The 23,544-nt window shown below is 48.4% G+C and overlaps 1 long non-coding RNA gene across 1 annotated transcript in view; it reads left to right on the top strand.

The window, feature by feature from the left end:
- Positions 1-23,035, top strand: part of LOC111933701 (uncharacterized) — a 35,792-nt gene extending 12,757 nt beyond the window's left edge. Inside the window, exons 3-5 of the long non-coding RNA XR_015274299.1 lie at positions 11,190-11,228; positions 21,272-21,540; positions 21,859-23,035. This is a non-coding gene — a long non-coding RNA (uncharacterized LOC111933701). The remainder of the gene's footprint in view (positions 1-11,189; positions 11,229-21,271; positions 21,541-21,858) is intronic.
- The last annotated feature ends 509 nt before the right edge of the window (positions 23,036-23,544 follow it).

Raw genomic sequence — 23,544 nt, 5'->3', positions numbered from 1 at the left:
GTCTCCAGACCCTGGAGAGGCACATGGGCAGGGCTGGAGGGGACAGTGTGACACTGGTGCTGGGAACGGGGGGCAAGGAGGATGTTCCTCAGCATGGAGCATCTCCTCTCCACAGCCAGCCCTCCAGGAAAGGCTGGAAACCTGCTGCAATTCCCGACTCATCCAGTCTGCCTCAGCATCCCTTCACAAAATCTGATTCCTCATTTGAAGATGGTCACTGGTGCTGTGTCCAAACCAGGACGGGCTGCTTTAGTTTGGCCACTGCCTGGGTCCCCAGAGACATCAAACCTGTGCATTGATCGTTTGTATCATTTTGGGAGGTTTTAACACTGGGCTGGGCTTTGCTGGTGCCCTGGAGTGCTCCCTTCTCAGCACAGTCCAAATGGAATTACATTCTCAGAGCATCCCCAGTCCTGGTAGCACTCCTAACATTCCCTGCTTCTCCTTACTCCAGGGCTGTAGTAATTGTTGAGTAATTGTTGAGATGGTGATGATGATGATGATGATGATGGGATTCTGTGTCCTGCCACAGAGCAAACCCTTTCCAGACACCTGTGTCCTCAAGGCTTGTCTGGGACATAGGAAATATCTGCTCCCTGATGGTCTTGAGGGGTTGAACTGGATAAAAACTCACCACAGATTTCAGATTTTGTGCTCCAACTCTCATAGCTCTACTGAGATACCCTCCACACCTTTTAGGTACCAAAGTCATCGGATCTATCCGGATTTTTGCAATGTACATGCAGCCACATCAGTTCTGTCAGCACTAGCTCAGGTCTCCAGGTCACACAGCTCCAGCTCTGCCCACAAAGAAGTTGTTCCCTATTCCTAATGTCACCTGCCAGTTTGCTTCCCAGAGCTCCCGGGGACCAAATGTGGTTTCCTGTGCATCCAGCCTGGCACAAAAAGCCGAGGGAGGAAGAGGAAAGAGGGCTGACATATGGAGAGATGGCTCTGAGGTGTGAGAGAACCAGCTATTCCTTGTTGATCTGCTCCAGAGGTGTTTGGCAGCAGCTTTTGGCCGGGGGGCTCTGCTGCAGGGCAGGTGCTGAGTGAGCGCTTGTGCCAGGAAAATGGGATTTGCTTAGGGAGGAAGACAAGGGCAGATCCCACCCCAGCTTTCAGGAAAAGGGCAGGATTTCACTCAGCCCGGTGCTGACAGCTGTGTTATTAAGGGAGAGAGTGAGAGGGGGTGAGGGAAGCCTGGGCTCTCCCTGTCCCCAAGGCCAGGCTGTGGTGAAGAACACAGCAGCAGCTCTGAGCTGTAAGCCTGAGCTTATTCAGGGCACTTAACCCCTCACTGCACCAAATTTACTGAGGGCTGGACTGGGGCAAACTGGGGCAGTGCTGCCCACCATTGGAAACCACCTCCCAGTTCCACAGGGACGCACAGAAAGGCTTTTCCCAGCCCAGGGCTGTTCCTTCCAGCAGGCAAAATTCATGGCTGGGGAGGTCAGGGAGCCAAATGCCACCAATGGGCTGCATAAAGGGCTGGCTGATTTTATGGCCAATAATAACATTTGTAGTTATACAAGCCATGCTAAGATAGGGCTAATCAATTCTCATGCTGCAGGTCAGCAGCTGATTGCTGCAGGGGTCAGCAAGGAATTATTTCCTTGCCATTTACAGCTTTATTTAATTGGCCAGATGCATTAAGGGGCTTTTAATTATTTTTTTTCTCTTCTATCCTCTGAAGCATATGGAATTAACCACTTCCAGGGACAAGGCTCTGTGCTGGTAGGGCACCACTGCCTTGTCTGGGAGGGCAAACCATGATCCCTTTTAAGGCTGGGGTTTTGCTGGAAGTTATCAGGGTAGGTTTCATTCCAGGAGGGGATATTTCAGCAGTGCTTCCTGGTAACTCAGAGGAAAATCCATTTGGCTCTTCAAAGCCAGTCCTGTGAGCAGGATCTGCTCTGAGTTTGAGGCCAGAGCAGGATGGGAATTTTCCACTGCTGTGCTCCTTACACAGGCATAACAATTTCTGTAATTGTTGATTTTAGCTTCACTTTCAAAACCACAACAAAACCACTGGGAAAAATCCAAATTGAAGAGCTTTGTTTTGAGTTGAATTCTTTGCTTTAAATGAAACCTGCAGTTAGGAGCCAATGCAGCACTGGAGGGTTTCTGCCAGGGCTGGTTTTAGGGAAAAGCCTGGGGATGCTCTGTGCCCTGGCATGGACTGTCCTCTTTGCAGGGATTTGTCCAGAAGCACCATTCCCTTTCATCAGGAAAGAGAACAGATTCCACCCATTTCAGTGAAAAATGCCTCTTCCTCTTCAGAGAAAGCCTGCAAAAGAATTTTTCATTTCAGCTGCTTTCCCCTGAAAACCTGCTTTTTTCCAGGGAGGATTTTTAAAAATTAATTTTCTCATTTGATTAAATTAAAAAAAAAAAAAAAGGCAGCAAATTTGGGCTGTTTAAAATATTCTTTTCAAATTAGAAGCCCCAGTTGCTGTGTGGGACTTTCTGAGGAGCTGAAATTTCCCTGGTTTGGACTGGAGCATCATAATCCTTGGACCAATTTTCTTCTCTACTGGATTTATTTGTTTGTTTGTTTGTTTTATTTTTTGTTTGTTTTTTGTTTGTTTGGTTTTTACTCTGTGTTTTACAAATTTTAGGAGTTCCTGACTTTTTGTCTGACTTTTGAGAAGGAAAGACATAAAAGCTCTCCCCCACTCTTGCAGAACAGCAATTCTATTTTCATTTTAGTCCCTCTTTTAACTGAACACATTTATTAGGAAGGAAAGGCCTGATAGGAAAGAGGCTGGCCCTGCCGTGTGAGCCAAATCCTGCATTATTTACTGCAGTGTCCCTGATTTTTAGCCACTTTTCCACTCTTTCTGCCTTCTCAAGGCTCTCTGCATATCCAGAAGGATTGTCCCTCTCCTGCTCTCAAGATGGGTGTGATGGTGGGAAAGGCAACCTCACGCCCGTGCTCGAGCAAGCTGATGTTGGAGTAGCCATGAGGTGCCTAATGAGGTGGTTGGGATGATTAGGGTAATGAGGCAGTGATGTGAGACCCTCTGTTATCCCACTGGGACTTCCACCAAGGCACAGGAGACTGGAGGATGTATCCAGGTAGGAAAGGGCAGGGTGGGAGCCCAGGCTGTGGTGCTGAGGAAGGAAAGTCCTACCTGGACCAGGGTTTGGGATCCTCTCCAGGCTGTGCCACCTTGTGCAGTCATTGCTTTCATTCTGGCTGCAGTGAAAGAAAATCAGTTTATTCCTGCTCCTTCAAATCCTGCCCTGAGAGTGAGGACTGGGGTCTTGTGGGGAGTCAGACCCTTCCTGCAAGCTGGACTAGGTGAGGAGTCTCCATCTCACATCTGCAACATGGAAAAATCCATACCCAGGGATGAAAAGGTCCAATGAACCCTGGACAAACTTCCACACTGAGGGCAAAATTGATGTTTATTACACTTTGTGTGGCTCTGCCCAGGGTTTGACTTTGGCCAGGATGGAAAGGGTTGCAGGCAGCTCGAAGCAGACAAGATTTTAATGGGCAGGAGAGCATTCCAAGGGCATTGTCCTGGCCGAAGGCAGGGCCCCGCTGGGCTGCTCCGCTCCAGCGCCTCGCAGGGAGACGTGTCCTTCTGTCCTGGCTCCTGTCCCCACGTGTCTCAGCACTCTTGGGCACTTTTTGTCACTTCTTATCTCCGAGGGGGGCTGCTCCTTCCCCCCATGCTCCCAGCAGGATTTGGAAGCAGAATTCCTGGGAAGCAATCACACTCCCAAGGTCGAGCTGTCACCCTGTGGCTGGCAGAGATGCTGGGCTGTGTCTCCATCCTCAGCAGTCACACCTTTCCTTTTTACCTCTTAAGAGACAGCAATAAATTAACTGAAGATTATTTATTAAATTGTAAAACTTCTGTGGATCGCCGCCTTCTAGATCCCAGTCTATAATCATTTGCCTTCCATGATGAATTAGATGGGGCCATTTAAGGTTTTATCCTTTTTCAATATCAAGAAATCATTATTGTCATTGCTTGAACACAAACTGGGCAGAGTGGGGTTCACCTGCTAAAACCCAGACTTATGAAGAATGCCCCAGGAAAATGGTTAATTAATTCCTCCAGTTGTGCTTTGCTGAGCACAAGGGGCTTTAGGGCTGCATTTATTTGCTCTCTGGCCAAAACCTCCTGCAGAAGCTTTGCTGACACTGTGGGTGGGGGGAGTTTAGCTGGGTTTCACCAGTACCCCCAGCTCTGCCCTGATTTTGAACTGAATATTCAAGTTAGAGCTGAGTTCATTAGAGGTGGCTAAATGGGGGAGGAGAGAGATTCAAACCTGTTCTCCCAGCTGGAGAAAAAAAAAAATTCTGAAACTTTAAAAATGCAAGTCAGTTCTTCATTTTGATGCTGCATAACTGTCTGTGTGGATGGGAGAAGCAACAGGACTGTAATTGCAGACAAAATCTCTATTTCCTCTAATTGTTCCCGTAACTTGATTTACTTTGGAAATACTCGGTGGATGCTTTCCTTATTTACTGTCTCTCCTCACTGCTATCACTTTCTCTTCCTTGACTGATGAAGCACATTCATAATTTTTCTCCATTTAGTGTGGACAGATCCAGTTGGGCTCAGCAGCAGCTTGAGCAGATAAGGAGCTTCTGGCAAAATGGTTAATATCAATCTAGAACAGAATGGGTGATTTATGGGGGAGAGGCCATGTGAAACCAAAGACACACCAGATGAATCTGGGATTTCAAGAGCACAGAGAAAAATCTGAGCATGGTGAATTTTCCTATCTTCTGTAGATAGGAAAAGGAAGATGCTGGGAGATGGGAGAAGCCAGTGGGAGCATGTCTTTCCCTAGGTCTTTTGACCTTTTCTTAGGGTCTTTGCACCCTCAAGGCTCTGGTGAAATACCTCCAGGAGAATGTCCAAGTGGCTTAAGGGCTTCACTTGGTCATCCAGGCTTAGCTAAGGTGGCACGTGGGGTACAGCATTACCCCCAGCACTCCAGTGGACACACATGCACAGGTTTGATCCATATCTGTGGGGATGGCAGGGAATACAGACTGATTTCCATGGCTCCTGACAGGATGCTGCTGCATGGCTCTCCTTAGCATCCCTTTTCCTGTTGGTTTTCCACACCTCAGGATCTTTAAGATTGAAATCACTCCTCCCACTTCCTGCTTTTGGAGGTAGGCACAAAGCTTTGCTGGCTTTCCACTCAGGTGTGCTCCTTGCTCAGCTGGTTCTTCTCTTCTTTCCCACCTATTTTCTTAGGACTTCCCATGGAGCTTGGACACCTGGGCTCAGCTAAAGCTCAGAGCTCCTGTCCTCCCTCACCCACGTGTGCTGAAGAGGACAGGAGGCTGTAACAGCTGCTTTAATTTCCTCAGGTCTCCCTTCAGCTGCTGCCTCACAGCTCCAAGGTCTCCCACCTCAGTCCAAACTAACCAGTTTTTGGCCACAACTCCAAATCCATTCCGGATCTTATTTCCCATGTGCTCTGTGTAATGTTTTGTCTCTGGACAATTTTTTCTTTTAATTTTGCAGTGAAAATTACCTAAGCTGGCTGAAAGAAGTGTTTCAGAGCTGACTTGTTGATTGCAAGCCAGAGCTGAGGGCTGCCTTATAGAGATGTTTTCTTCGGGAATAATCAGCCCGAAGCTGGTCTCGGAGGAGGGTCGCAGATGAGAGCTATCAACGGAGGGGTTTATGGAACACAAGGCTTGCACTTCAATTTCAATGCAGATAAAATCTGCCAAGTGAAGTGGATCCTTCCCTTGTCACTTCTGCAGAGAGAGATTTTATTAACACCAATTGCATGGAAACAGGGGGCAGCCGCGGAGCCCCCACGGAGATAAAAAGACATTAATGCACTTAGGCTGTGACAGCAGAGAGCAGCTGGGTTTGGTTTATGTTCCTCTGGACTCCAGGGGGACTTCTGCACGAGCAGGGCGGGACTTTGGGGCCGAGTTCAATGGCTGATCCCTCCAGCAGAAATACCGGGTGGAAAGGCTGGGGAGGAGCAGGAGCAGGAGGAGCCTGAGCTGCAGAGTGTGGGTGGCAAGGTCTTGAGTGGCCCCAGCTCTGTGGCACTGTGGGTCAGGTGTAAGACCTCAGGATCACTGGAAATGGGACATTGATTCTGAGGATGGACAGGTGGTCATGGGAAAATCCTGCTTGGATGCTGTGGTGGCTGGGTGCTGGCGTCCCGAAGCCTTGGGAGCACGTGTGGGGTTGTTCCTACTGCTCACCCACCAGAGCTCCAGTCACGGTCACAGGTTCTGTATCCTGGTTTTCTCTTTCCAGAAGAGTCATTTTTGCTTTCTCATATTGCTGTTGGACGTGGAGCTGAGCTTTAGCCTGCCCCACACAATGGATATGGGAAGCTTTGGGAAAGGATTGTCCTTGATGCGGGACACACATCTGCATCCCACTCCAGTGTCCTGCACCCATTGTCAGGATCCCTGAGCAGGAGAAGGGCTGTGGCCCGTTTCCAAATCCTGTGCCCTGGTCCTCCACAGGGGGTGGTTTTGCTGAGGCTTCCCATTGCCAGCTCAATCCCAAGCTCCCCTCATTCCATGGGCCACGGTTATTGGAAAGGCCAGGGATTTAAAGCCCCACTGCACTCGCCGCTCCTGCCCAACACAGCTGGCTCCAGGTGTGGATGGATGGATGGATGGATGGATGGATGGATGGATGGATGGATGGATGGATGGATCTCCCAGTCCTGGGCAGGAATTGGACAACACCTCCTGACTGGCTGCCCAATGGATCAGCACATTTCCTTCAATCAAACAGACTATCCTGATGAGCCTGCAGCCAGTTCCCTGCATTTTGGAGCTCCTGGATCCTGCTGATGGGGGTGGGAGGCACTGCTGGAAATGCTTTCTCCTTCTTGGTCGTCTAATTTGGAACTTTACAATAAATAGGCTGCTCGACATTTTTTGATGTAAAGGTCAACATCGTCTGGTAGACTCAAGGATTTTAAGATAAGTGGAGGAAATGGCATGGGTAGGCTGATTTGATAATGATCCTAATCCTGTGTCTGATCTCTGATAATGATGGTAACCCCATCAATTTATGCTCATATCACTGCAAATGGGGCTTGGATCATTTTGGGCAGAACTGATGCCTCTTAGCACAGAGTGGCTTTGCTGGAGACTTTAACTTGTGCAAGAGCTGCCACACTGAATGCAGAAAAGGAAGGTTAAATTGTTTTTAGGAAAAAAAAAAAAATCAATCAGAGCAAGTGTTTTTGGCTAAATAAGGTCTCAGCCTCCTGAGTCAGCTTTCCCAAAGCTGTTGGTGTTTGCTGATGAATTATTGTGGTGATGAGCACACAGCTGACACACCAGACAAAGTGCAGTTACGGGTGGAGACTCATTTCAGAAAACACCTTTAAATTCCACAAATCCTTTTACTCAGACAGACCAGGACAAGGACTGCCCTTTTTTGTTTGATGCTACTGAGGAAGCTGTGAGGTTGGGGAAGCTCTGTGCTTTGGGAATGGTGAGAAGTGGTTTAGCACTTTAGGGATGGATTCCCTCCATCCTTCCAGACTGTGCGGAACAGATATAGAATCATCGTTCATGCTGGCGTGTTGGAGGTGTATTCTGGCCATTGTGTAGTTTTTTAGAAGTGCTGAAGGGAGATCAGAAGGAAGTTTAGGGGAAAGTTCTGGCTCTGTACACCCTGGCAGTGCTATGTCCGCAATCTGCTGCACAACACACACAGGGCTGATGTCCAGAGAGAAATACAGATCCACAGTACCCTTGGAATTCCTTGGAGGACTCTCACAGCAGAGCTCTGCATTACCCAAGGATGTCTGGAGTGATTAGAGCTGCCAGGGCCTGATTTCCAGTGTGCACTTTTGCTTTGCTCTCTCTTGTGAATGATACTTAAAATTTTCCCAAGTTAGGGATAGGTCAATTACATGGTCCTTTTTCCTAAAGGACCCCAATGCCTGGATTATATTTTGCTCCCAGATTTCTGGTTTCTAATCTGATACATGGCACCAATTCTCAGGGAGCCACAGCCACAGGGAACTTACATTTCTCCTGTCCCCTTGAAATGCCTGGTTGTTTTTTGACTCCAGAGCTCTCTGTGTGACATTCACCCTAACAAGGCTCTCCTGGGGCTGCTTTCCCCTCAGCACAATTTGTCTCTGGGGGTTGTCACATGCCTCCCACGGTCCCACAGCCTTTTTCTCTTTGGTCTCTGATCTCTGGCAGGCCTGTGCTGAGAGCTGATTGCCATCTCTCCTCAGGTGGATCACTTATTGCTTTGTAACTGGCTCAAGCCAAGGGGCTGGAGATATTGGATTTCTTTGATAAGGTGCCAAAGTGACACACTGATATCTGAGCCAAACCACTGAGTAAATGATTTTCCCATCTCTGACCATGGTAGACTCCCATATCCCAGTAGAAGGAACTTCTTTCTATTACTCAGCCATTTGCTAGCAGGAATTATCTGCCCTAGCCTGAGATAGTTTGTGCTCTCTGTGTTTGTTGGGCTGCTGCTATTGCTCGCTCCCGGCAGAGAGAGGCATAAAACTCCTTCCAGGTGACATTTGCAGGAAAAAATCAATTGTTTATCAACATCCTGGCAATCAATAAATGCAGTGATAGGTGCAACTGTCTCTATTGGAGCTGAACCTTGATTGCTGAGAGGCCAGATTTGCTGCTAAATCCACCTGGGCCTGAAGCTGGGCTGGAGCTGCAGGGCCAAAGCCTGGAGCCAGACTCTTGGAGAGTTTCCTGCTGCTGTGCTGAGCCCTTCCCCTCCTCGGGATGCTGGTGCTGCTTGCTCTTGTGCTCATTCTCTGTGGACTGGAGAGACTCTGTGCTGCTGGAGAGAGCTCTGGATCTGTTCATACACACGTGGTCCCTCAGAGCCACGGAGGGGCTGCTCTCGGGGTGTTCCTACACCAAGCTTCACTGAAGAGATGAACCACAGCACAAGGTGCTCACCCCAGAGGAATTCATCTCTATCTTGAAGACTGGAGTGTCTGTCCATCTTCACTAAGCCTTTTTCTGAAGAACCCTGTATTATATTTGTTCCCAGATTCTCTTGGAGTCTGGCCTAGATGCTGACAAGATGGGCCTAGAGGAAGATCTCTCACAGGGTTTAGGTGTTCCTGCTGTGGCTGGTGATAAACTTCAATTCAGCTATGCTGGTGAAAAGGCCAGCCTGGAGCAACCTGGTCTAGAGGAAAGTGTCCCTGCCCTTGGGACTTGGATGGTCTTTAAGGACCTTTCCAATCCAAGCTTTTCCATGATTTTGTGATGAGCATCTCCAGACATCTACCTCCTTCCTTCTGTGCAACCTCTGTCCAGCTGGTCGCCTTTCCCTCTTGCTTGAAGCCATTACTTGATGTCTCATTAAACGAGGCAAAGATGTCCCTTTCTGCAGAGCATTCCTGAGCCTGAGCTTTCCCAGAGCCAGAGTTCTTCCTCAGCTCCAGGAGTGTTTTGACAACGCTCTCAGGGACAGGATGGGATTGTTTGGGTTCCAGTGCAGGACCAGGAGATGAGGTCTGGATAACGCTTGTGGGTCCCTTGCAACTCAGGAGATTGACTCTATCATCTGGTTTTGAGGAGTCCATGTGGCCAAGGTATCCCACCACAAAGAAATACGGATAGGAATGGAAGAGTTAACATCAGCAGCTCCCAGACACGCTGGAGAGTTACATCATGTTGCTGTGGAAACTAACTTTGTGAAAGCACAGTGATGTATGGGAAAGCTTTGGGTCAGCGGGTAATAAATTCTGTTTAAAAAGTGATTTTTTCCCCATCTGCTGATGTAAACATCATTAAGAGAAATGACGGCTGAGAGATGGATTTCTTTTTATATCAATTTTCAGACAAAGAAAATAATTTTTTTTTGTAATAAAAAAGTTGCTGGAAATCAGAGAGTGCTATAAATAATGAAATAAAGAAAAAGCACCGGTGATGGAACAGAAATTTTCCCTGGTGATTGGTTTACAGCTCTCTGTGATTTAATGGGAACTTGCAGTTGCCTGTGGGAAGCTGCAGCAAAGCCCTGGATGGGCTCCGTAAGATGACACTTTGCAAATTGTACCGTGAATCCTGAACTTTGAGGGCCTGGGAGCAGCCTTGTCCTGGAAGTCCCCTCTCTTCTGCATTTCCCTGCTGCCATTGAGGGGCAAGTTTCCAGCCTGCCATGCTATCATTCGGATTCTCGTGAAGGTGTGGGGTTTTTGGGTTTATTTTTCACCCTTTGGGATGCAGCAGGGTCTGAGGTGAGGCAGCAGGAGTAACTCAGTTTACCCAAAGCAGTGTGACAGTCCCAGCCAACGGCAAGGGTGCCACTGGGAATGCAGACAGGGGTGTCACCGTGATGAATGGGGTAATTAATAAGCAATTAATGTGCTTCAGAGCATGGCTCCAGCTTTTCTCCCAGCCAGGCACTCAGCACTGATCTGCTTTCTCTGGTGATCCAGGCTCAGAGCAGCTGGGAATGACGGGCATGATGTTTCCAGATCTCCCCTCGATGCCACAGTGGCTCTGCACTGCCACAGCAGGGAGTCTGCTTCAGAGGGAAGGAAATTCCAGGGTGGGTTTTTCACTAATTGATGGGATTTAAAAAGATTCTTTGGATTGTCTTTGAAACGAGTGCTCTGAAATGTCCTCCTTTGGCAGCTTCTCCATTCCCATCCCAAACTCCCTGAAAGCTGGCCCAGGTGCAAATACTCCACCTGGCATCACAAATTCATGTTTCCCTGGCCTGCAGCACTGTTCCCAGCTCATCCTTCTGCCTCTTTCCTCTCCTGGCTCAGCCTGGATTTTTCCATGCCCTGCAGCATTCCCTGTTAGCCCCATTGTCCATCTCTCCTGGGTGTGTTCTCCCAGTTACATCAGAGACCACCAAGATGTGGTTCTGATGTCTAGACCAGAGCAAGAAGTGCATTTCCCATTTCAGGGAAAAATTATGGAGCTTATTTTAAGTGTATTTTTTGTCCTGACATGTCCCTGTGAAACCATTAAAAATTGTTTACATATTTTGAGTTGATTTTGGCATTTAAAGCAATTGGATTATAAGAGAAACTTCTAAGTGAAAAGATGTTTTAGAATTAATATCAAAGTATTCCATGCCCTCAAAATAATGAAACATGATGTTTTGATGTTGTCAAAACACTCGGGTAATTTTTTGTTTAGAAACAAGAATGTGTTGGCATTGACATGCCCAAGTGAGTTGTTCCTTTTGCAGGAAATCAACGTTCTGATGGAAAATCCCAGGGGAGCTCAGGTAAGAGCAGCCAAACCTTGCTCACTTGTGTAATAACATCCCTTTCACTGCTCAGCCTCAGGGCTTGTGCTCTAAGAGCAGTCCCAGGGGCTGGTAATTAATTGGCGTAGCTAATTCAGGGATGGAGAGGGAATATGACAGCAAAACAGGAATAATCTGCAATGTTTGTGAGGGAGGGAGTAGCCATGGGTTGCTGAAGAACCCAAGTAGCTTAGAGGACATCATTGTTCTAATGAAGTGTAATAAAAATAAATGAATGTGGTAAAAATGCTGAACAGTTCAAGAGGAGGCAGAAGGTTCTACAGCTCGGACCCGGTGGAGGTAATTTTGCAGTCACAGACTGTTGGAAACATGAGAGAAATGAAACCTTTGGAAAGCAAAGGAGGGGAAAAGAGATTTGTGAGACTGCAAGGAAGCTCAGCCCTGAGAGCACACACACGTGTGTGTCACTTGAGCTCGATGATTTGGGATCTGGACTGTCTTGGGTTGTCTCTGTTTATCAAGGTGCATTTCTGGGGAGCTGCCTGGCCTGCTCCCATGGCTGATCCTCGGTATTCCCACCCCTCCACGGAGAGATTCTGCCTCAGGAAAACGCTGCTCTGGCTGCTGGGCTGAGCTGGCTGCAGGCTGGGCACAGCGATGGGTGTGGAGGTGACTCAGAACCGCGGTGCTGCCCTCACACCTCGCACCAGGCCCAGTCATGTCACCGTGCACTGCTCCTCCAATATTTGTGTCAACTGAGCTCTTTTCTGGCAGCAAACTCATGGTTTCCTTCACAGATCATGGGGAAAAAATCTCCAGCATCCCCTCAGCTGGGAGCAGAGCTTGCACTGAAGAACTTGTGGGTGTGGGGGATGAGGAGCTCGGTGTGACCCAAATGTGCTCACTGGGACCAGGACCCCCTGTGCTGGGCTGATCCCCAGCGTGGGCAGCAGGAAAGGGATTGGGATGCTGCCCCTGTGCCCCTGTGCTCAGGTGAGACCCCACCTGCAGAGCTGCCCCAGCTCTGGGGCCCAGCACAGGGAGGACGTGGAGCTGCTGGAGAGAGTCCAGAGGGGGTCACAGGGATGCTCCAAGGGCTGGAGGTTCCCTGTTCTTGAGTCAGGCTGGGAGACCTGGGGGTGTTCACCTGGAGAAGGCTCCAGGGAAACCCTGGAGCCCCTTCCAGTGCCTAAAGGGCCTCCAGGAGAGTTGGAGAGGGACTTTGGACAAGGGATGGAGGGACAGGACACAGGGAATGGCTTCAAACTGAAAGAGGGGAGATTTATCTTAGATATACAGAAGAAATTGTTCTCTGTGAGAGTGGGGAGGCCCTGGCACAGGGTGACCAGAGAAGCTGTGGCTGCTCCTGGACTCCTGGGAGTGTCCAAGACCAGGTTGGATGGGACTTGGAGCAACCTGGGATAGTGCAAAGTGTCCCTGCCCATGGCAGGGGTGGAATGAGATGGGCTTTAAGGTCCCTCCCAACCCAAACACTTCTGGGATCCTCTGATTCATTCCATAATTCTCTGATTCGTTCCATGAACCACACCTGAGCTTCTGCTTCCAGAGTGAGATTTCCTCTGCTTTGGAGGGGTCAAGATTTGAAGTCAAGGCCCCCACTTCTTCTTCCTCTGTTTTGCCAACCCAGCAGAATTCCAGGCTGGGGAAATTGTTGCAGCTGTGTTTTTAACATGACAGCAGTGACAAGAGGGCGAATGATGTTTCTGTCAGTGCACTGAAAGCCATTGTGCACTATTGATTTTTGTATTTGTTTGGTTTTTGTTGGTGTTTTTTGTGGCAGAACACTCCATTCAAAGCAGTGTAAAACACTCCATTAAATATTAATGCTTTCCCCCACTTCTTTCCTCTGTGGACACATCTCCTTCTGTTTTCCCAGGTCCTCATCCTGCTGGACAGCTGGAGGATGTTCCCACCAAATGATCAGCAGGTCGAGGATGTTGCATAAAGCACTCAGCAGTGCCCCTTTAATGTGGAAGCAACTTGACTTTTACTGCCAGTGCTGAAAGCATCTACAAATGTAGATTTAGCATCAGCCTCCAGGCTTAAGATACAGCTGTTATATTTTCCTTTCTTCCTTTAATTTTTTTTTTCTCTCTCCTTTGCACTAATGTAATGCTTATTTAGGAACTGCAGCCATCTGTGGCTGCTAGGGATGGCACTGTTAAATTTGCTGTTGCTTTCTTTCTCCTGATTTGATGAGGCTCTCAGTGCACAGAGAATTCCCCAGGACAGCAGACTTGCTTTGATTGCTTTTTTTTTTTTGAAACACCTCCCAAAGACATTGTTCACAGGGCTCTGTGCAGGGAAAGGATGGTCAGCTGGAGAGCTGAGATCCTGCCTTGTCGTGGGTTAATGAGGTGAGGTTATGAAGAACCAGCCAGCAAAAGAAGTTGCTGAAATTAGAGGGGATGGTAAACAAAAAGGGAGGGAAGGAGGAAGGGCTGGGACCTTCCTGTTCCTCACAGCAGCCTGTGGTTGATGCTGAGATGATTCACATGGGAATTGGGGCACCTGCAGCACTCAAGGGAATTTTTTAGTGTTTTTCCAGTGAAATGCTCTTCCTCAGCAGATGGACAGGGATCTATCCCGAGTGGGCAGTCTGGAGATGGGCTCAGCCCTGCTCCAGCCCAGCCCAGCAGGGTGGATGTGTGGTGTTGCCAGCAGGGACTTGGCTCTTTGTGTCAGGAAAGGCAAAGTTGGCTTCTGCCTGTTTTGTCCCTGAGTTGCTTTCAAATGCCTTGTGTTCACCCTTGTGAGGAAAGGTAAATCTTAAAAATTGCTATAAAGAGAAAGGAAAATATCTCTCCTTTGGGCAAAGCCCTGTAGAGAGAACTGCTCTAGATGTCCTACAAGTGATTTACCTTTTAATCTCGCTCTTTTTGAATTTGTTTAGTGTTCTGTCACCTGCTCCTTTAAATTGTCCTCTGTGGGAGCTACAGCTCCTCTTTACACTCTGGAGCCTCTTCAGTGTGGATTGTCCTTTTCATGGGAAGGTTAATAATGAGTTTATCTGAAAATACTCTTGCACTTTATGGAAAATCAGAGGACCCACAGAGGGAAAGTGCTGCTTTTTGGTCTGTAAGAGCTGAGACGGGTTGTGTTTAACCAGAAATCCTTTGGCTGTATCTCCTTGGGTACCCAGGCCCATTCCTTGCCTGTGTCCATACTCATCCTGCAAGGCAGGCTGGTTCCAGGCAGTTTGAAATGGCTTTGCCTCCTGCCAGGATGGGATGAGGTGCTCCAAATAGTGATGGTTTTGTCCAGTTCAAAGCCAGCAGTGAGGGGGGGCGTTGGTCAAGTTCAGGTGTCAGGAAAATCAGTTTGTCTTTCTGGGCTGCTGAAGGTCCCTGTGTGCCTGAGGTCCCAGACTCACTGGAGACTCCTTAGATGTCCCCAGGACTGATTCTCCACCCTTCAAACCCAGGCAGTCCAGAGCACAGGATCAGTCCCTGGGATGTCCCAGGGCGTGCTGGGAGCTGGAGGTGAGGATTGGTACCTGCTCTGCTGAAGGCACAGCCCCCATCTCCTGAGAGCCTGGCACCATGGTCCTGCAGCTGTCAGCATGATGAATGGATGTTATGTTTTATTTCCTGCTTTATCAAATACTAATTATGTAGATGATAATTCTCAGCATCACGGTTCCTTTTGGCTCATTTGTTTTTCACTCTTCAGAGCAAGAATAGGGTTTTTTTTTCCATTCCCCCTCCCAACTCCCATTCTTGAAATTCTGCTTTAATTGCTTCTCTTTGGCTTTTGCTTAAGGTTTCCTGCTCTGAACAGGTCAGTGTATTGATCCTGCACTTTGATAAGGTCAGCAGAGATCAGCTGTGACATTTCCAGGAGATTTGCTCCTCCCCTAATGGGCTTAGTCATCAAAGAGTTTTCCAGGGGACAGGGCAGGGGAGAGATTGAATTTCAGCTCTTACATATGTTTATTTGGGCAGGCCTGGAAGGTTCTGAGCGGTGGGATCACTTGACAGACTAAAGGATGCGCTGGCCAGGTTATGAACTCTGCTTCTGTACCCACCAGAAACTCTGTGTGACTGGGTGAGGTGGCATCAGCTGGTTCCAAAGGGCACAGAACAAGGTGACCCCCACTCCTGGCACACCCACAAACCCTGGCTGTGGTGACTGGAGCCAAACCCATCTCTGACCATTTAGAGGAAGGTGAGGAGATAACAAAAATAACAAGCAAGCAGCATCTGGGCTGGGCCAAATGAGCCTGGGGGAGGAAAAGAAATCAACCAATTCCTTCCTGAGGTCTTGGGGAGTGAGACTGGACTACAGCTTCACAGGGAGTGCAAGGCTGAGCAGCAGATTACCTGGAATTTCCTGTTCTTGTCGTGGCTGAGGGGACAAGGAAGGGAGCAGGGGCACAGAGGGATGCCCTGAGCCATCCAGCCCTGTTCCCTCTGCTCCTGTCTCCCAGGAGCTGGATTAAAGCCTGCCTGTAAAGGAGTTATCTACTACAGCAGTATCCAAGGAGGAGGATCCACACCCTCGTGAGCTCCCCCAGTGTCCCTCCCTGCAGGGAAATTGCTCTATATTTTGGGATTTATCTGACCTGAGCTTCCAGGCATTGAATCTCATCATCTTGTTGTCAAAATCCTGGGAAGTCCCCTGCAAGCCAGGATATTTCCATGCTGATGCTTAGACATCTTGGGATTTTTTAAGCAACTCTTTGGCAAACTGAAGAAGCTGAGCCAAGTTCAGAATTTTTCCAGCTCTCAACTGTGTCTATGGAATCATCTTAAATGCTCTCCAAGGCCTCCCCTCCCTGTGTGGACACCCCATATCTCCTGGAAACGCTCTAAAACACCAGAGCTATGCTATGTTCTGCACAAGGACTCTCACAGCCTCTAAAATGCTGGAGGGGGTTAGTTTTTTTCATATGAAGTCACGCAAATGTGGGTGAAATAGGGGAAAATGGAGGGTAAGAGAAGAGGAAAATGCAAATGTCCAGTGAAATCCTGGTTCCTGTCCCTGCTTGGATGAATATTCACTTACTCCAGGGACAGCATCTTTAGTCCTGCTGCAGTCGGTGCTTTCTGAGGTAATCTCTCACATTGGAAGTAGCTGTCATTTGCATTCCTGGTTCCCAGAGGTGTTATCTTGCACTGGCTTGCATCAGACTATATTTTTCCACAGTGATGTACCTCAGCAGTGATGAGGGGGTGAGCAGCTTGTGGTCAAGTGACTGTGTCTGGCTGAGCAGAACAGCCCGTGTGTTGTCACCCTTTCCAACCACGTGTGGATGTTTATCCTCCCGAATCCCTGCTTGGCCACACGGATCAAGGGGCCCTCGATTGGGGTAGATCTTGTTGACACTTGATAGGGAAAGGTGAGAAAAATGTATTTAGTGGCTCTGTAAGGGGCCATGAATCCTGCCCCTTGTACGTGGGCTCATTTAACCCACACTGTGACCTGCTCTGTTCTCATCGTTACTTACTTGTGACCTCTCTTTCTGCTGTCTATAAACATTCCCAGCAAAGAGAATCACTCCAGCAAATGGTAGATAAAATGCTGAATGATGTGGACAGAGAGCAGAGCACTGGAATTGATCTAAACTACCTGGATGTCCCTCCAGATTCTGGAGCAAAAGATTCTTTCTGGGTATTTTCAGGCTGTGAAGTGAGGCCATAAAATTTTCTGGGTGTCCTAGGTAATGACAGAGTGATTCAATCAAGCTCTCTAATCAGATTCTCTCTGTTCTGCTTGTCTTCCCCTTTCCCTTCTGCATCTCTTCTCTAGAGGGCTGGATTGGCATTTCTCAGGTGGGCAGCTCAGCCTTTAGCAGAGTAAGCAGATTCCAGACTATGAGGTAACTTAAAAATTCAGCTGTTTAATGAGGCCTGTGGCCTCCAGATCCTTCCCTGTGCAGCCCTGCACAACCCAGGATGGTTACTCTGTGTTACCATCCTGTGCACTCAGGATTCTTCTCCGTGGAGGATTTCCAAGGTGTCAGCCTCTGAAATGCTCCTGGCTCTGCTCTTGGAAGCACAAGGGAGACACGTGCCAACCCAGGCCCACAGAGGGAGGCTGGGGGTAAGTCACTCATTACAGTCACTTTAAATGATTTTTTCTCACCTGGGCCTGAATTACCTTGAGGAACAGAAGAGTTTTTTTGCTATTCTGGCTGTGGTCCCATCCCTCTCCCTGCAAATCCTGAGAAACTCAGCAGAGGTGGAGCAGAATGGAGCAGATCCCCTGCAATCAGGGATGTCACCAGAGCCTGCAGATGGATTAGGTCCTGTGCCATTCTCAGGTTAATCTTTTCAAACACTGTTTCCAGGAAAGAACCAATAGCTTCAGTCATATTTAAGTAAGTTCAAAGACTGCATTCTTTAGGCCTTGGAGTGGATGGAGAAGGACAGTGGGGTCCTCAGAAGTGGATTTGAGATGTAGAGTTGTTTCTGTTTCTGTCCTGAGGTATTGTGTGAGTTAGGGGAATCACAGGGCTCCCAGCACTGGGGTTCAGTCACCCTGGTGTCACCTTCTGTGTGGGCTGTGAGGGCACCTGGGCCCCCTCAAGGACCTTCCCTTGCTCCTGGATGCTGTGGCATGGCATGAGCTGACTGGAGGTGGACTTGCAGTGAGGGATGTGCAGGATGGGGTTTGGAAAGCTTTGGGAAGCAGTGCAGGATGGGGTTTGGAAAGCTTTGGGACACTGGTTTGCCATGTGTGCCTTGGGACTGGGTGTCAGCAGGGCTGCTCACATCCTTCTGCCAAAAAAACATCTGCAGGCAGCTGGGATCTGCCTCTTTTCCCATTCTTTTCTCCCACCCTACTGCTCCTGTTCAGCTCCTTCACTGCATAAACCCTCTCTGGGTTTGTGTCCTTCAAGCCCTTCCCGTTAAACACTTAGTCATCACTTAGCTAAACTACTATATACAAATATAGCTCTTTTGATCTTCCTACATAAATCAATACCTGCTGTCCTTTCATCTTCGTAGGGGCTTTCTCTGAGTTCTCTCCAATTTACTGTCTTTAAAATGGAGTTGTCTTTCCAGCCTGATTCTTCCCAGTTTTCAAATTTCCTGAAGCCTCCACACCTGCAGGAAATCCTGGTGGCTCCCGGCCACTCCACTGCCTTCAAATGGTAAAAGTGCTTTGTACTTTGTAAAATCTCTTGTCCCCTTGGATTGCTGTGGATCTCCCTCAGCTTGTTCTGGAAGTGAAGAAGCCCAAGCTCGGGCTCCCAGGAACTGGGGAAGGCATAAGTCTCAACTCTCTGTGCCATTGTGGGCTGAAAGAAAGTTGTCCCACTTGTGTTATGGAAAGGAATTCCTGCAGTCATTGGTGGCTGCAGAGATGAACCCAACGTTGTCTGTAACAATACAGAAAATACCCAGGGAAGCTGTGGTTTCCCCACTTCCCCCTGGAAGTGTCCAAGGCCAGCTTGGATGGGGCTTGGAGCACTCTGGGACAGTGGAGGGTGTCCTTGCTCGTGGCAGGGGGTGGGACTGGATGAGCTCTAAGGTCCCTTCCAGCCCAAACCATTGTGGGATACTGTGGAATATGGGACATAGGGACAAAGAAGCCCAGGATGAAGGAGCTGCAAATAGCAGTTATTTATCCCTTCAAAGTAGGGAATGTGGACATCCCTTCCCGAGCTAACCCTGCCTGTCTGCCCATGGGGCTCTGATGGAATTCTTCAACCAGGCTTCCCAGGAGGCCAGACCTGGGACACCGATCCAAGGCACAGGTGGGGCAGTGGCCCTGCCATTCCATGGACTGGCTCCCCTCTGGAGCCGTGGGAGCAGCAGGAGTGTCCTGCAGAGGGACGGCGGGAGGCGATCCCGCGCTGTGATTTAGTGCAGGTGTCACAGCCCGAGCCTGGCTCACACTTCATCCCAAGTGTTTGGTCTGTTGGTTATGTTACAGTTGGTAAATAAAACTGTCAGGGAAATGGGCTGGAGCATGTGACCGTGGCTTTAGGGCAAGAATTAAGTCTCTCTGTAGGATTTGAAGAGGCCATTGTGCAATTCCTTCCCCTCTCCTTACCTCCAGATACCCTGGGACCATTCCAGCTCTGGACTGGGAACTCTGGGAAAGTCATTAAAGCCATTACAGTAAAAAGCCTTCTCCCTCCCCCCTTCAAATGAAAGGTTTATAATAGCAATAAACCCTTGATTTTAGCATCTCGTTATGGGTCAAATAAAAGCTGGTCAGGAGCAGGAGACAGAATCTCATCCCTCTGCTCATCCCCTCTGGATAAATGTAGTAGTGCTGCCATGGGCCATATAGCTTAATTAGCCACTCTTCTCTCCTGTTCCTTAGGAAAAATACTTTACAAAGCCTAGGCAGGCTGTCCGTGTCATATTTCCCGTGTTCCTAGAGGTGTTAATGAATTCATTAATCACTTAATGGCAAGGAGGGTCTTTAGGGACCGGCATCACAATTTACTGCTCCCAGGAGGAAAAGGCTCTGTCACTGATCTAAAGTTCCAGCTCCACTAATTTGTGCCAGCAGAGGCACCGAGCTCCGCTCTGCAGTCCTTGGAGTCCTCACGGTCCTCCCAGCAGGGGCATGGCAGCAGAGCACAGAGCAACAGGGGCAGGAATTTGCTGGAAGGGGTCTTGTGCTGAATGATGTCCCAGCTCTGGAGCATCCAGAGGCTGAGCAGGGAAAAGGAAACCTCTCCCCACCCTCGTGCTTGTGTTCTTTGCTGCTTTTTTTTTTTTTTTTTCTTTTTCCACTGGGACAAGCTTCCTGAAAAACCACTGGAAAGGCTCCTCCGAGCAATAGGCTTAGAAGTGCATCCCAAGCCTCAGAGGCTTCTTGCTGACTTACAGGAAATCCAAACTCTGGCAGCATGGCTGTGTAATGTGGCCTGGGACTGCACGCTCTGCCATGAAACGAGTCTGTGAATCTTTTCTAGCTGAAGAGCGTCAGGGGGATGTATTTTGACTGAAACTGTCAGTTGAGATGTGAATTTGAGTGTTTGCATTTCTGTGCTGCAGAAAATGTTGATTATTTCAGTCTCTCGCCCTCGTTGCGGGAGAGCGGCGGATGCCAAAGTTCCCAACAAAACGGCTCTTTTGGCTTCTTTCTGATCACACAGCAGAGCAGGGAGGGGAGGAGGTGAACAGAGCCCTCCTCTCTGCTAATTCCCTTCCACCAGCCTGTCATCACTTTGAAATTGCACCTTTTGGAAGGATTTTTTTCTCCCTGCTTTTCTGTTCTCCCGTTTAACTTCTGCTCTGATTTCTCTTTCCATCTTTCCTCTCAGTCTGTTGCCTTCCCAGACTGAGGGCCAAGGGAAGCAGTGGAAGTGTGTAAGACAAGGGGTAGCAAGGCCATGCATGGGGCTGTCCATGTGCAGGCATTTCCCCCCCATCCCTGGTTTCTGCTGGGATTCATTCCCCGCAGTGGGGTTCTTTGTTCAATAGCTGTTGTGAGGACGTGTGAGATGAAAGGCGGGACAGCAGCGACGTGTTGGCCTGGGAGAGGAGAAAGGAGGGAGAGAAAGCAGGAATACAAACCCACTCCATCGGAGCAAACACAAAGGGAGGCAATTTCAATAAATGCCAGATGGTCCAAGTGAACCAGAGCCATGGAGAGCCCTCCATGTCCAACTGTTTGCTTTGGCAGGAAGCCTTCAGCTTTCAAATGAGAGCCTCCCAGGCACCCTCTCCTTTTCCTTGGCTTTCCTCGACCCCTTTGCTCATCCTCTGGACCCCTCCTCCTACTCCCTTTGATGGCTTTCCTGGCCTCCCATCTCCTGCTGCTGCCCGTGACTCACGTTGTCCCTCAGGTGCTGATGTGTGGAGGAGTGAAGGAGTGATCCCTGTGTGTGTGGGGATCCAGCCTCATTCCAGCACCACCAGCTGACCCTGCCCAGCAGCAGCTCCATGGAATGTGGGGGCTGGACATGTGGCCAGGCAGAGAACATGTGTCCTGCTGGATGCAGGGTGGAGGGAAGGCCGCTTCCAGAACAACCCTTGGGTGACCGATTTCTGGGGGTGAATAAAGGAACATTGGTCTTTTCCAACACTAATGATTCCATGAACGTGGACTTCTCTTCCTTCTCTTCTCAGGAGCCTGGGCTGGCCTGTGTTGTTCTGTTTTGGCCAAAATTCCGGCAGGATCCTTGCAAGCAGAGGACCCAGCACACGGAGGGAGGGACTTGGGGTGGTTCAACTGGAGCATCACCACCTGAGATCTTGCTCCAGACACTGCAACATCCCAGGAGGGCCCTGGAACACCACAGGAGGAGAGATCCAGCTACCAAGGGGCTCATTTTTTCATGCTCTACATTCAAAACATTTATTATTCCAAATTGCCTTCTGCACATTCTACAACAATTGTGAGTGGTGTTTGTCATGTCACCTCCACAGGTCCTAACAGGAATGCCACCATTATCCCAGTCATTAGCAGAATGTCCAGAGCTGCTGGGGCTGCTTTTGTGCTCTCCAACCTCCCACGCTCCATGTTTCCTACTGTGGATGTTGTTGGGATATGAGGGTGGAACCTGAGGGGGAGAAGGGGGAATGGAGATAACAGGGAGAAGAATTGGTGGGAGGGATGCTGGTGTCAGAGTGCTGTGCTCAGGGATGCTGCCCATGGAATATCAGTAGAAATTAGAGGAAAAACACTTTTTTCCCACATGTTTGGGGTGTCTTAGCTCCATTCCTGGCAGCACAGTCTGAGACCTCTCCCTTCAATCCATCTGGCTTGGACCTGAAGAGGTGCCTTTGCTCCGTTGACGAGGATCTGTGGATGAAGAGGAAGGCTGGAATTCAGCTGGCAGCCCTCAGCTACTGGGAGTCCAGTGATGAGCAGCCCTGGTGGGAACCAGGTGGCAGAAATTCTGGAACCACCACGTCTCCTTTGATAAACAAAAGACAGATAGGTAGGCTCTGTTTTTCCATAAAAATATTTTTGATGTGCCGTCTGTCCCAGCATTTGGCAACACTGAAACCTTTGGAAATTCATTCAGATTTCCCTCATTTCAGGGGTGGGGTGTGGGAGGGAGATTGTACTCCCCCAAAAATCCTGCTTTACCTCAATGCTGTCTGTTCAGCTTTCCTAAGGAAAATGTTGAATTTTATATTTCAAATCCCACATCCATTTCTCTGGAAATCTCACCAAAGTCTTGATAGGCTCAGGGACCAAATAAAAAAAATTTACTTAAGCTGAGTATTAGGTTTCATTCAAACCCAAATGATTGTTTTCCTCTTTTTAAGAAAAAGGAAATAAGAGAAAAATATTTCATTATTTTCCTATTTTCCTTCTGCTTTTGGAAACCTTGGGGAAACCAGAACTCTCTAGCTCCCTAGGAGATTCCAGAGGGAAGGACTACTGGCTTGGAATATAAAGGAATGTACACAAGCCAGAAAAAAGGGTGGGTTTTTTGGGGTTTTTTTCCCCCAAAACATTGGGGTTTTGCACCAGAGTGCAAAAATTTTCCCATTCTCCCAAGGTCTGGCTTCTCAGTGTTTAAAACCAATTTACATCTTTGCAGGACAACCACGTTCTTGGTACTTTTAACTACAGATTCACATTGATTGTCCTTGTTTTTTATAGGAAGCTGGGGAAAAATTATTTATGGGCATATTTTCCTCCTTTCTAAATGCAAATTATTAATTCAAGTGAAGAAGTATAATTGTTTCCTGATATTAGGTATTTTTAGGTGTGCTCATATCTGAATGCTAGCGAGGAGGCCTTTTTGCATTACCCTTTGGAAAGAAAAACAAATTTCAATGGGATTGTATTTGTTGAATACAGATTAAAGGAACTGAACAGAATTTCAAGTTTCCATGGGAAGTAAAGTATCAAATGTGACTTGGTGAGTGAAACTATTGCCTGAGTCTTAGAAGTTTATTATCAGATTAAATCATAGCTATGATAAAAGACAATTTGTAATGCAGATGATGGGATAATGTTCTTTATCAGGAAAAAGGAATTTCTTGTGTTCTCACAAACCTGGAATACAGCAGGAGTAGTAACAGACATACAGAATGAATGACCCAAATCAACTACAAAAACGTCATCTGTGTATATCCAATTACCCCAAAACTTGAGATTTAAAATTATTAAGTGTTGTCTTTCAATTCTGAGCAAAGTCAAAAGAAAAGGTGATTCCTGTGGAAGTCACCTTGCCACTGGAGCTGATGCTACAGACACAAAGTTAGGTTGGTTTGGGTGATCCCACAGGCCAGATCCACAAACTCTTGGTCCAGCCCTTCAAGTTCTTCAGGTTTGTGACGTTGTTCTTGGGAGCTGTGGTTGCCATCCAGCAAACCTGTCCTGCCCTGTCCCACCTTCCCTTGTGTGTGACCTACCGTGGGTTCTGACACCTCCCAGCTGG

This window comes from Cyanistes caeruleus, chromosome 10 (genome assembly GCF_971803275.1).
Source record: "Cyanistes caeruleus chromosome 10, bCyaCae1.hap1.1, whole genome shotgun sequence".
Taxonomy (NCBI): Eukaryota; Metazoa; Chordata; class Aves; order Passeriformes; family Paridae; genus Cyanistes; species Cyanistes caeruleus.
The sequence above is the reverse complement of the archived record's forward strand: the minus strand, read 5'-3'. Positions and strand labels throughout refer to the sequence as shown.